This window comes from Pinus tabuliformis, chromosome J, assembly GCF_031772625.1.
Source record: "Pinus tabuliformis cultivar Carrire ecotype Pingquan chromosome J, CPIR1, whole genome shotgun sequence".
NCBI lineage: Eukaryota > Viridiplantae > Streptophyta > Pinopsida > Pinales > Pinaceae > Pinus > Pinus tabuliformis.
The window spans coordinates 1,451,477,012-1,451,492,316 of NC_142295.1; the positions used below are offsets into that span (position 1 = coordinate 1,451,477,012).

The window sequence follows — 15,305 nt, forward strand, 5'->3', positions numbered from 1 at the left end:
ACACCCTGTATCGCCTCGGCGTTGACTCCGTTCTCCGCTGATGCCTCACCCTCGAGGAAGCTGAGAAAGTCTTGAATGGCTGCCACTCTGGCGCCTGTGGTGGTCATATGTCCGGATATGCTATAGCTCAAAAAATCCTTCGTGCTGGTTATTTCTGGCCCTCCATTTTTAAAGATTGCATTTTTTCTGTTCGCTCGTGTCATGCATGCTAGATATACCAGCGGAAGATGTGAGCGCCACCGGCCCTACTGCACCCTGTTGTGACCGTAGGCCCTTTTGCAAAATGGGGCATTGATTATACAACCTGTAAGCCTCGCTCGGCCGGGGGGCATGGGTTTATTATCGTTGCCGTCGATTACTTCACAAAATGGGTTGAGGCGATGCCCACATTAAATGAAGATGGTCATACAACATCACAGTTTTTGTTCAATCATGTTATTACGCGGTTCGGAGTTCCACAAGCCATCATCACGGATCACGGGAAGCATTTCCGTAATCACATGATGACCGAGTTGACAACCCAACTAGGCTTAAGGCACGATAGTTCAACCCCGTACTATCCTCAATCTAACGGTCAGGTTGAAGCTGTTAACAAGATTTTGGTAACAATGCTTCAACGCATTGTCGACATGCATAAGTCTAATTGGAATCTGATGTTTTTTCCTGCCTTGTGGGCCTACCGAACCTCTGTGAAGGATGCCATCGAGTTCACTCCATTTCAGCTAGTTTATGGACTGGAGGCTACCTTTCCCATAGAATGTGAAATTCCTTCGTTGAAAATAGTCGTCGAGTTGCTTCCCAACACCACTCCGGTGGAGGAACAGCTCCTTTATCTAGAACGGTTAGACGAGACCCGTCGTTTAGCCTCTCTAGCTATTGAAGCTCAAAAGAAGAGAGTCAAAACTCATTTTGACCATACCATTCGTCCTCGTTCCTTTGTTGAGGGAGACCTTGTCCTGCTATACGACCAAGCCAATGATAAGCTGGGGGCAGGCAAACTCGAGCCCATGTGGCTAGGCCCTTACATTGTAAAGAGAGTGTTGCAAAAAGGGGCCTACGAACTAATTGACTACGAAGGTAATCCTATTGATAAGCCCCATAATGCGCTGTACTTGAAAAAGTACTATGCATAATTCATGCGCTTCGATTTGGATATGCGTGTGTGTGTGTGTGTGAGTTTTCATGTTTTCGATTTGGTGTGAAAGCGTGATTGCCCCTTATTGTGCCTTTTGCTTCTTGTGCAAATGTCGGGTGCACCTTACATTGGTTTCGCTGATGGTGCCTGTCGCAGTACTCGTAATTTGTCCTCTGCAGCGTGGGTGATCTACGATCCTCACGGTGAGTTGATAGACCTTCAAGGTGTCTGTTTAGGTTGTACTACAAACAATGTCGCTGAATATAGCGCTGTTATTGAATTATTAGCCGAAGCAATTAATCTCGGTATTCGTACATTGCTTGTTAACCTAGACTCTCAGCTTGTCGTCCACCAGCTCAATGGGCGATATTCCGTCAGAGACCGTCACATTTTAAGGCTGTACTTACGTGTTAAATTGTTAGAAAGAAATTTTGATTTTATCACATATCAACATATTCCTCGACGATTAAACACATTATCTGATGCATTGGCCAACCATGTATTAGATAGACATTTGCGTAATTTATAATCAAAACATCATACAAGCAAGCACATAAAAGCACAATAATAAACCATAGGCATATGTATATATATATATGTGTGTCATAATGTTTGCACTGTGTGCGTTACAAAACCCAAAAAATAATACGTGTTCTGATACATCCTCGGACAACATGTCCCTCAAAAAATATGCATGAAAGAAACCTAGGAGTCTACTCATGGTGGTGCTCATGGTAGCACGTCACCGCGCGCACCAAGCGTCTCAGCAGACGATGGATGCGGGACGGCACCCCCACCGTGTGCCTCTGATATGCGAACGGCACATCCGCCAATCTGGCATAGCCTGGAATCCCTTGGGTAAGTCCCTCGAGATTCTGCACTAGCTCTTCCCCCACGGCACCTCCTGCCTGAGGGTCAGCTGCAGGTTGGCCCCTCCTCGCTATAGGAGACAAACCGGCTGGACGCTCTGGTCCCACATCTGCATATATATATCACTGTCATCAGAACATGCATTGACAAAAACATAAAAAATACATAAAAAACATCAAAAAGAGAAGATCATACCTAGCTCCTCTTCCCATTCCTCCCCCTCGGGCAGTGGGAGGTCTGGGTCCCCCATGAAGTTGGTTCCCGCATATGGCCAGTCTTCCACCACGATCAACTGGCGGCAAATCCATATGAAGAACTCGGGCTGCGAAGACATCTGCTAGCCCCCTCCTCCTCTAGGCATCAATGCTTCCCAGTGAGCCATTCTAGGCTCTCGTGGTAATGGGTCTGCTACCACAGCTCCCTGGTACTGGAATAAAGGTAATCGTTCCAGGAAGAACGATACCACAATCGAACCATATCCGAACTGTTTCACCCCCCCGCGCTTACACTTTGTAAGCTGCCTCTTTATATTTGTAGTCACTGCTGTAGCCCAGTAAAAAATGGTGGGGCTAAGACACTCTGTCGCCAGTAACAGATGGTTCTTGCTGGCCTCATGGGGCGCCTGTACCCCAGCTGCACGTGTGATGGTGAACAATATCACCTTAAGAACCAAATCATGGATGGTGGCGATATCCACCTTGGCACTGTTCTTCCCAAATTGTGCCTCTGGGCACACACGAGCCTTTACTTCACCTATTTTCTCTGCGGAAGGCCTGCTTCCAGTCAGAATGGGGATTGCCCCTCTCCGTGACAACCCAGTAATGAAGTACACATCAGATACATCCAGCTCTAAGGTCTGATCCCGTAGTCGAAATACTTGGTCATCAATGTCCCAAGCATCCACTATGAACTGTAATAGCTCTGGTCGAGCTTGTAGGTAGGAGGTGAGAAAGAATTTCTTGAGACCACAGTCTCTCAGCGCATTCATACATCCCTCATCTGCGATGGCTAAGGCATCTATGGCATCGTGCTCTCGTTCTTTCCATTCCACCGACATTTTTGCGTGTTTCCTGCACCCACAAGGATGAATACATCATTAATAAAGCCTTGGTAAACATATACACCGGACAAATTTCAAAATCAATGGGAAAATCTAAGTAAAAACGTAGGTCGCGCGGTTGGCGCGACTGCTTCTAAAACAGTCGCGCCAATGGCGTAGCACCTTTGGGTAAATCACCCCATTGGCGCGAACCCATGCCGGATACCCGCGCCAATGGGGCGCAACCCTAAATTTTGAAATCCCCCTTGTAGAGGCACAAATCAGGAACAAAATGCATAAAATCAGGAATGAAAATGAAGCTTAAGAGAGCGCCTCTTACCTGGAGCTGGCGGAATCTCAAATGGTTGCCCGGATTGCTGGTAATCGCTGCTCGAAGTTTGCACTCCAAATGGACCACTACCACTATGCACAAGGTAAAAAGGTAAAAGTAATTTTGTTTTTACATTTTCACCACATTTATAGGCTTTTTGGCTTGTAATAAGGTTTAAAAAATTGATTTTTAAATATTCTAATGTGCTTTTGGTAAAAAAAGCTTACGCTTGTTTTTGGTGCTATGACAGGTCCTTTTTGCAACTTCGATGGTGAAGTGAGTTATGTTTTACGCTTTTTCGGACTAGGTAAATACACGAAAAAGTCATGATGGAGTTATCTTTCAGCTCTTTTCTAACTCATTAAAAGTGAAAAGATTGCCGAGTTCCCTCTTGACTCGTTAAATGGAAATAAGAGGCGGTTGTCTTTAAACCCTTTTTCCCGACCATGTAAAAACGAAAAGATCGTCGGACCCTTGTCGTTTCCGGTTCGTAAATGGCTTCGAAGCGACGTGGTGTTGATCGCTTTTCTACTTTTTCGGATCAATGTCACTATAATTGAAAAGTACTCCTCGATCATAATGGTCGGGCGGTTCTTTCGAGCATTGTTTTATTCTTTTTCGGGCTTGAGAGACACAACTTTACGAAAAAGGACCCCCCTGGAGTTTTCTTTTTGTTGTCTTTTCAGACTCTCTAAATAGGAAAAGACGCTGAGTTTTTCCTTTGTCAGGCTCGTTAAAACTTAATGACATCGGATTCTGTCGTAATGACGCTCACAAGCACATGCTATCCCCATCAAGCTTGTTAAAAATAACTAGGGTACTCGCCAGAAATGGTGGGGAAAATGGATCCATAATTGTCATCGTGTCGGTAGTATGTCGCTCTTGAACATGGCACTTGTCTGCATTCATGTCGGGGTGGGGACATCTAATCTTGTTTTACACTAGCCTCCATGGGTTTGGGTTATCCTATTTGGCCTCTCATCTGCTCATTGCCTTGTCATCATGACCCTTGCTCATTTGATGTCAAATACTGCCAAATCCACTGTCGTGCCGCCGATATGTTCAAGAGAAGTTGACCTCTGCAGAGCTACAACCTCCTCTGATACCTCGCATCATTTTGCATCACCACAACATCTTTCCTCTGTCTCGTGTCAATGATGTGGGAAACACTATGGCCCACCTTTGATCAAGATCACTTCCTGTCGACTTCAGCTCATTATCTGGGAAGCTGATCTAGAGACTCCCTTCCGGTGCCTTGGAGCCTGCATGCCTCAATGGCAGGTTCTTCATGTTCGATGAGAGGTTTTCATCATTGGCCTCCGATCGAATGATTCTGCGGGTGTTCGATGCCAGCTCATTCATTCACATGTCGTAGATTGTACCTATAGTACCTTGAGGGCCATTGTCATTATTGGTGGTATCTCTCGCATCTGTTAACAGTTTTCATTATTGACTGGTAATCAGACGATGTTCATGCATGTTCGACTTCAACTCATACATTCGCATGCTTGAACTTGTACTTTGAACGGGTCGAGATGGAGCGCAAGACCCTGGATTTTGTCTATTGAGATCCAGGCTACGATTTGTGGATTATTACGATTACATGACTCATTTACTGGATGGCTGCAACCATGCCTGAGTCTATTCATTGATCCTCTCCGGATGGCTGCATCCATACCTTGGATCTAGATTATTATGTACTATGTTACAGATGGCTGCGCCCATACCACGCATATATCATGTACTTGAGATATCAGTTGTACTTCTTTACGCAGGTTCTCCGGCGACCGTGTTTTCAGTCATGCATGTTCTTGTAAAGCATTTCACCCCTCTCTCTCTCGGGCCTCATGCTTTAGGGGGCATCTGTTACACAGCAATTTGTCACCGTTTGTCACCGTCCCTGTTATCCCTCACCTGCATACTGGAGGACTCATTTTGGGACCTGTGAGAAGTGACATGACCTAAAACCACTTGCATCATATTCCTCTTAGTATGAGCTTCATTTGCCCTGAAGACATCTCCTGCAAAACCCTCATGAAAACAGCTCTTTTTACATTGGTGCGGGTTCACAGTTCACTGCCTGCGCCAATGAGGGAAATACTCTATAAAGGGCGCGCCATTGGCGCTCTGTCCCAGAGTCGCACTCGCGCCAACCGAATTGAGTAAAGTTTTCAATGACCAAACTCCCGAAGGTTCTCTTCAACCCATTCACCAACTGAATCTATGTTGAGCTAGGATGGTTTGGCTTCGAATCTCCATAGAAGGGAAAGTGGTTTGCCACCTTTCATAGAAGTTTCCAAGTGATAAAGCCAATCCCACGAATAAAGTGGTTGATCCTATCTCTTTCCCTCTCTATCTATAAAAGCTTGCCTCTATGCCTTGAGCAAGCTAGTTACAGTCATAATACTCATAATTCCAGGAGTTCAAGAGTTTGAAGCTGCAAGAGCCTTCTTTGCACCAATAAGGCCAAATCTAAGTAAGGAGAATCTTGTCACCCAAAGAGAGAGAGGCTTGTCCCTCATCCCAACAAGCTTTGCAAGACTTGTGTAGCTGACTACCCAGCCAAAGGAGGATTTGACGTCAGAACAATGGTTGTATTCTTCTTTGTCATTCATTAATAATATATGATTATCATTATGGTTCCACTCTCATTGCTTTATGTTTGATGTTGAGTTATATATTTTCTGACCGATATATAATTGCATCTACTAGATTTTACGCTTGTTTTCGTGTTGTTCTTTGTGTGTGCAGGTATCCTATCACGGAGATCGTGTGGATCGTGACTAGCCAAGGCAAAGGAACGAAGACGACATCTCTTCAACGAACACTAGCATTGGAATTCAAGTAGGTTCTCACCATCCACTTTGTATTTGCAATTAGGAACTTACGTGATAGCATTGTGTGATTGTTGCTAGACCCGGTCTAGGCTAGTAGGGATCATCTCTGTCCGCAGAGAGGATTTACCTCCACAACACTACTGGTCACCCCCTCACATTGACTTCATCAAACAAAAGTTTGATGATGACTCTAAAGGGAATCTAGGTCTAACTAGCTATAGAGATTTCTTAGACAATGCGCACATTTAAATCACTCACATATATGTGGGAGAAATCATTCACACTACCAACATTGTTTCAGAAATTTAAGCACTTGAATAAGGCCTCTTCATGGCCATAGGAATGTGTTACTCCAATTTCATCATGGAGGTAAATTTGAAAAAATTAACAAACATATTTCAAAGAATCCAATACGGTTCTAACCCATCCCAAGCAACCAATAACTTGAGATTGGGAGCTCGAATAACAAACATATTAGAGCTCCTAATTCAAATTCCTGGCACCCTCCTCTCTCATGTTCGTGAGGAGGGAAATAAATTGGCTAACCATTTGGCTAATCGTGACCCCAATCTAAGTGCTTCATTGATAGATCTAGATAGGGATCTAAGGCATTCTTGACTCCCTCCTCTCTCAATGTTAGAATTGGGACAAAATAAACTTTACCCCCCACCCCACCCCCACAACCGTTGTGCCTCCCCTCTAACTCCCCTCAAAATAAATGCTCCATTAAGTGAGCCATTTGGCAGGTTATTGGCCTCTTTATCATGTGAAAAGATCAAACCAATAGGCAATCTAAGCTCTTAAAATTAAAATATAATATTGAACCTTTTATATATAATATTTTTAATGTATAAAATTATAAACACATAATAGAATTATATCATAAAATATTGAAATGTTGATCCACAAAAAAATTCATTATGTTAAATTGATCAATATAAATGAATTACAAGATTTAACTTCAAGGTTTTCTATGTTTTTGAAATGTATATTACCTAATAAATTAAATAATAATAATTTTGTTAAATTAAAGATCAACATAAATTAAAATACAATTTTCAACTTATTGCATATAATATTATGTATGCATAAAATTATTACATATATACAAATACAAAAAATATATACAAAATAAAAACATATTATACAAAATAAAAATAAAAATATTTAGATTTAGATTACAAAATATTAAAATGTATAATGATTGATAATATGTGGGAAAAAAACTTATATTATTAAATTCAAAATCAATATCAATTAAATACACCATTAATCATTATAAATGTATATTAATTAATAAAAATAATTCAAATTTATTGTATTAAACCAAAATATAAATGAAAGCTCAACATTTAAGGTTTAACTTTATAGTCATGTGTCCGATGCATCTCATTATCTTTACGTAAATCTTAAGACATTGATGTGATTTATCACGAAGAGTTTCTTTAATCATGAATGAGAGAAGCCTCCATTATGAGATAATAAAAGACATGTAATACAAAATAAAATACAAATATTCAAAATTATATCATGCTATATTAATATATATATTGATTTATAATACTTGGGTAAAAATCTATATTATTGAATGCAACATCAATATCAATTTAATACATCATTCATCATTTTAAATGTATATTAATTAACAAAAAATTAGAATTTATTGAATTAAATCAAAATATAAATTAAAATTCACTTCGTAGTTGTGTATTTTCAAATGTGTATTACTTCATAGTTCTTGAAAAAACATATTGAATTAAATATTAATACAAATAAAAATACAACAATCAATTTCTTGCATATGATATTATGTAAGCACAAAATTACTGTGCAAACACAAACATAAAAATGCAATTAACAAATTTATAATACAAAAAAATACAAATATTTAGAATTATATCATAAGATATTGGAACGTATATTCATTGATAATATTTAGGAAAAGAACTATATTATTAAATTGAACATTAATGTCAATTAAATAGAATATTCAAATCAATTTAAAACATATATTTATTAATAGTGCTCGTAAAAAAATCAAATTTATTAAATTAAATCAAAATTAAAATTAAAATACTATTTAATTTCATAGTCATTTATATTTTTGAAATGTATATTAATTAATAATCTGACATATAATTTTATTAAATTAAATATCAATATAAATCAAAATACAACACGTAGCTTTTTGCATATGATTTTATGTATACATAAAATTATTAGAAATATACAAACAGATAATAATACAATTAATAACAAACATATAATACAAAATCAAAATACAAATACTATTAAATGGAACATGGAACATCATTGTAAGTGTAAATGTTCCCTATGTTTATCATTCATAGCCATGATGTCATAATGATTATATTTTTCAAATGTATCATCATATTGTTATGGCTATTTATATTTTCTCAATGTATACCAATTAAAATTTGTAAAATTGAATCAAAGTATAAATTAAAATATAAAAATAAACTTATCTGAAAGTTAACATTCTCATATAACATTGTGTATAAAATTATTGCACAAACACATGTAAAAATAAAATACACTTAACAAACACATTATACAAGAAATATACACATTTAAAACACAACATTTCACTCATTTGAAATATAATTTTTACATATCAATTAGTGGTACTTGCAAAAAAGATGTATATATTTTATTAAATTGAACATCAACATAAATTAAAATGCAACACTCAACTCATTTGAAATATAATTCCTACATATGAAATTATGTGTGTAAAATTATACACATAATAAAAACAAACAAACAAACACATAACACAACAAACAAACAAGCACACAAAACAACAAACAAATAAGTACACAATGCAACAAAGAAGAAGTAAACACATATGCAACACAGAGACAAATATTTAAACTTCTATCATCATAAAACATCTTGTAATAAATTAACTTTTTGAATACATATTTATTAAATTTATGTAAGAGTAATTTTTAAAATATTATTTTCAATTAAAAATATTTATTTTATTTATGTTATATAAAAAGAAGGAATGTAAGAGTAATTTTTAAAATATTATTTTCAATTAAGAATATTTATTTTATTTATGTTATATAAATAAAAGAATGCATGTGATGAGTTTTTAAAATGTAGAGTGTTTGATGAGGGTTATAATAGTTTATGATTATTATGGTAGTGTCATGTATTTTTGAAATATATTGTGACATTATGAGTTAAAATTGTAAATTGTATTGATTAAAAGAGTTTATAAAATGATTGTATTATTTAAAAGAATTATAAAATTATTTTGAAATATCATTTAATTAACACACATCCATTATAAATTTAAAACCTTAACATTAAAACACAAATAATTATAAAATTGATTTTCAAGAAAACACATAATACAACAAACAAATAAACACACAATACAACAAAGAAGTAAACACATATGCAACACAAGAATAAACATCTAAACTTCTATCATCATAAAACATCTAATAAAATAACTTTTGAAATGTATATTTAATTAATTTATTTAAGAGTAAATTTTAAAATATTATTTTCAATTAAATATATTTATTTTATTTAGAAATGAATATTTGTGATGAATTTTGAAAATGTAGAGTGTTTGATAAGGGTGGTAAAGAATTTATGATTATTGTCATAGTGAATTGTATTTTTGAAATGTATTGGGATATTAGGGGCCATTTAAATTTTTGAAAATTGTAAATTGTATTGATTGAAACCGTCTATAAAATAATTGTATTATTTAAAAGAATTATAACATTATCTTAGATATCAATTAATTAACACATTATTATAAATTTAAAACCATATTGTTAAAATACAAGTAATTATAGAAATGATTTTCAAGACAAGCTAAAAAAATATATTAAATTCACAATTAAGTATTAAAATAATATAATTGAAATTTCAACCAAATTTTATCAACATATTTAAACACAATATTATTATTATTTTCCATTATTACTACATGCATTATAGAAAGAAAAAAAAAAAAAAAAAAAAATTCTAAAAACACACACACAAAACATTCCTCACCAATAGCCATGGCCATGGTTTTGATGAGGACACTAGGGAAGGGAAAACCCCCTCCCTCAAAAATAAATACTAATTTTATTAAGGTACAGTTTTGAGTTTTTCTTCAACATGATTTACAAGTAAATAAGTAAAATTATATATCATGACATTACATATCCATCTACCTACTACTAATTTAATATCACATTCCATCTCCTTGTGCTATGATCCCGAGTCATCTTTTATTTTCCTGCATAGAACACAAAAAATGAAAATCATATTAATAATAAGAAATTTTAATAAACATATTATCTAAATTTATATATTGTTAAAATTTGAAAAATCACCTATCCATCTTTCTACTACTAATTTAATATCACATTCCATCTCTTTGTATTATGAGTGAGTCCGGATCATCCTTTATTCCCCTGCATAAAACCCAAAAAAGAAAAAAATATTAATAATAAGGAATTTTAATAAACTTATTATCTAAATTTTTATAGGGTTAAAATTTGCAAAATCCCGTAAATAAAAAATAAACAAATAAAAACATATATACATTAATTTAAATTTTAACAATTTAAACCAAAAATGCTAATAGCTATTCATATCTCTATTTGATTTTTGACTTAATTACTTAAATACAGATAATCTAAACTTACAGCAACACAGGTGGTAAATTGCTCAACAATACCAGTCTGGCTACATTAGGTAAAACCTATTGATTTTTTTACCAAAGAGAAATCGTCCATTCCATTTGTATTTTTATTTTTAAAGTACAGTAACAAAAACGACTACTGGCTTGGGTATTAAGGTGAGTTAAGGAGAGAGAACCCGCATTCAATTCAGATATTGAAAGATATGGAAATCATCAAGTCTCAGTAAATAAAAACACTAGTTATGGCATTCCATGAGGAATTAAGCGCCTTTTTCCCCGTAAAGATGAGAAGTTTTTCAAAGATGTGGTCTAACCTTTCTGTGCCTGCCCCGAACCTGCCATAAAGAAATCTCTCGTCGATCTGTTAAGCCGCAGCCGAGGTTCAAAAAGGTGAATTACGAATTAAAGCCAGTTTCTAAACACGGCGTTGGGAGGACTTAGTTTTTGGATAAAGTTGATCAAGAAAACAGGGGTTAGGGTGATGCTTCTTTTCTGGATTACGGATCAAGAGGAAGCTAGTGTCTGTTGAACAACTATGCAGCACTACACTACTTAGCAGCAGCTTCGCTAAAGAAAGATAATAACTATTTGCTAACAACACTCAGCTAGAACTCAAATGGGTTAAGCCATTTCTCTTTTTATTTTTAAAGTACAGTAACAAAAATTTCAGTGTCTGGTGGATCAAACCGAAATGTCCAGAGAGATGAGCTTTCAAAACAGTTTTACAGCCTTGACCTTGACATATGAAATGTCTGTCTGCTATATGAAGAAACTTGTGGAAAAGGACGGAAGTGTAAATACCTATAACCGAGGCTATCTGTCCCAGAAAAAAACATGAAAAAGCAATAATCTGAAATAGAAAGCTGATGGTCAACTTTTGTACAGTCCAGAGAGTAAATAAATCAAAATCCAGCTGAATCAGCTGTAGAGGGTAAGACCTATTGATTTTATATGTAGTTTATTTTAAGAAAAGACCTATTGATTTTATATGCACTTTATTTAGCTAATTACTCTTTAAAACAACTACTATATTATGAAATAAATTACTCTTTAAAAAACAAAGATAATATATTATGATTTCACTAGCAAATCTCTAGTAAGAAGCCCTAAAAGCTAAAAAATACTATATTAAGATTTCATTCGAAAATCTCTTCGTTTAGGAACCTGTAATTACACCATTGACATTTCATCTAAAGTGCAGGAATCGTGTTGAAGGCAACGAGCTGAACACAACAAGCTGAAAAAACAGAAAGAATAAGAAACTGGAACCAGAGCTTGTTGTATACTCTGTTGCTTCAGTGGTTTACCCTGCAGTAGGGTAAGTAGTTCATGCAATTAATCCAAACAAATACATACAGAAAGACGCAGTTCCAAGACCTAGTGGTGAAGATTATGAGTTTCTTGCAGTGGAGCAAGTAGTTGATGCAATTAATCCAAACAAAAACATACAGAGAGATGCAATCCCAAAAACTGGTGATGAAGAGTAGGATTCACATGTTTGTGACTGGGATAGAGATTGAGAAGAATATCATGTCCCATAACCAGTTTTTTTATTTCTTGGATGCCCTTAGACAAAGGAAGTTCGATATTGGTGATGCAACTTCTTGAGATTCGATATTGGTGATGCAACTTCTTATTCGTATCTATGTCTCATCTAAAGTCTAGGAATAGTGTTGTAGTGCAACCTCTCACCGGCCAAAGGTAATGACCGTTGTACAACAACAGGTCTCATCAGATATTCTCACAACCAATCATTTGTTTATGGTTATATAGATTAAAAAACTATGAGGGAAACTGAGACGTGCTCTAATCTTCTTCGGCTTACATGAATTGATGTATAACATCACACAAAAGTTTGTGGATGCTATGCATTGCTTCAGCGAAAGAATTTCTCCATGCGACGCACTGTGGATCTCGGTGATAAACCCTGACCCAATACACTTGCCAGCTCTGTGGCCTTCTGATGACACAAAACCCGTTAAGGTCAGCCACAAATCTGGGTTTAAAATATTTCCTTAGGTCGCCACAGGCTCTCATATTGCACCCAACTCTTTCAATTGGCCTCTAAATTATGCTTTAATGCCTAATGGCATATCAAGGGCCTTCAGTGCAACACCTACAGCCTCAGAAAGTGGATTTTCTTATCCAATAACAAGAGCTGCGAACAAAGTTGTCCATTATTGAAGTGAAATACAGGGTATAAGGGGGATCGGTAATGCCCCACTATAATCTCAACCCCAAATAGTTGCCAAGGTCTTCACCAGGAAAACCAGTCTTCTTAGTGAAAAGGTTATGCCCATATGTACCTAGGTCCTAGCTGATTCAGGTTCATCAGCTTTTACTTCATATAATTAATTTATTCGATCCTAGCTGATAGATTTAAATTTATGCTAAAATTCACTTAAGTGATCAATATTTTAGCTAAAGCAGGACAAGGGGCTCCGCAACATAGAATCAACCCCGTCGGCACCATCCAGGACCAGCCACAAAATAAGCTAATGTGCCAGGAACGAAAGAAGCAAGGGTAGCTAGTAGAGAAGCAACATGAATGGCGCTTGTTGTATATTCTATTGCTTCACTGGTTTGCCCAACAGTAGGAGGAGTAGTTCATGCAAACAAATACATAGAGAGAAATGCAGTTCCAAAAACTCCTTATGTACAGAGCATAAGAAACAAACCCTAAATAAGGGGAGCACTCCACTCCACATAATCAATCAGGTAAAGCCAAATCACTACCTGAACAACGAAGGGTTTAATGGAATTGTCTGTAAAGCATGACAAGGGACTCCCCCTGCAGCTGGGAGCGGATTGCCCTCCCCGATACCCCACCCCTGCTAACGCCTGATGTATTATGTTTAAATGCAAAAGGGTAGCAATAGAGAAATTATGTTCAAATGCAATTGGGTAGAAAGCAGAAGAACCAGGGCTGGAGAATATAATAATTTCCTAAATACTTAAGAAAAACTAAGCAAAAAATAAACACAGGTTCATTTTAAATTTGGTATACCCATGAATTTTAATCTTTTTCATCACTCTATGAATGTAAACTTGAGGTCAAATACTACACCTTCTTTTAAAAACTAGTTGCAGAAATTAAAAGCTTACTTGCAACAGCGAAATTCTGTTTCTGCTGTTAAGATCAGGGCTGGGTTCGCTAACAGAAATATTTCCTTTGCCCTAAAACCCCGCCTCCGTGTTTTCTCCTCTGGCCCGAAAGCTCTGGCTCTTTCTCCTCTGGCCCGAAAACTCTGGCTCTGATTCTCCTCCAGGACTGGAACTCTGCCCCTGGATTAAAATACCTTACACATTTATTACAGAATACATACATTATTACAATTCAAACATAGATCAGGCCCGAAAACTCTGCCGCTGGAATAAAATATCCTACACAATTGTTACAGAATACATGCATGAGTAATGAAACATAGATTACCTCTTCTTTCAATCTGCTAATTTCATCCTACTTCGTATCATAGCTTCATATCCTCCTTTCACATATCAAAACCCACCAAAATATAAAATAACCCTCACTCTAAAAACCAAAAGAACCTTCATACTTGCCAACAAAATTCAGAATCAAAGAAAAAATAGCACAGGAAAAAAAAATGAAATACTAGAACAGTGAAAAGAATCACAACACAGCAATACGAAACAATTCAGAACAAAACAATAGACATGGCCATGCCTAACACGACACAACACAAGACAAGACCAGAGAGAAAAACAAGTTCAATGGATTACTCGCAAACAAACACCAAAAATATCTCCACTGCTGGCAAAGGAGGGAGGGTGACAGGCTGGCGTAAGAACCGTTAGGCAAAGGAGGGAGGGTGATGATGGTATGTTTGAATTTTTTTAAATGGACAGTTATTCATTGTGTAACGAGTTAATTTTATAAAATAATAAATCTTTTTTATTATTTTTTTATTATATAAGTTATATTTTATTAATAATTTAATTTCAAGTTTTTATAACATTTTTTTTTAAATAGTTTTATTTATTTTTAAAATTAATTTTACAATTAAATATATATATAAATCAATATAATAAAAAGAATATTTTATATTTTATAATAAAGATCATTTATCTTATTCAACCTCAAAAATAGCATTATTAATATAATAAAATATATATAATAAAAATAAAACAAAATTGAAATGTAATAACATATATACATTAAAATTGAAAATTTTTACATCAATATCAATATGAAAATGACATTAACAAAACATACATTCTTTTCTTAAAATACAAATATCATATAATAAAATAATACAAATACATATAAAATTTAATCATTAAAGGATTATATATATATTCTTTACTTATTACTACATTTTAAATAGATCAAATGAAAATATATTAATTTAAATAATGAATTCATCAATATTAAACAATTTTATAAAAGATTT

At 35.4% G+C, this 15,305-nt stretch overlaps 1 long non-coding RNA gene across 1 annotated transcript; it reads right to left on the bottom strand.

Moving 5' to 3' along the window:
- Positions 1-10,251: 10,251 nt before the first annotated feature.
- LOC149232837 (uncharacterized) lies at positions 10,252-14,656 on the bottom strand. The gene is made up of 4 exons (XR_016247569.1): positions 14,327-14,656; positions 13,999-14,178; positions 10,583-10,663; positions 10,252-10,485 (listed from the first exon to the last, which is right to left on the bottom strand). It is a non-coding gene; the product is annotated as an uncharacterized LOC149232837 (long non-coding RNA).
- Positions 14,657-15,305: the final 649 nt, after the last annotated feature.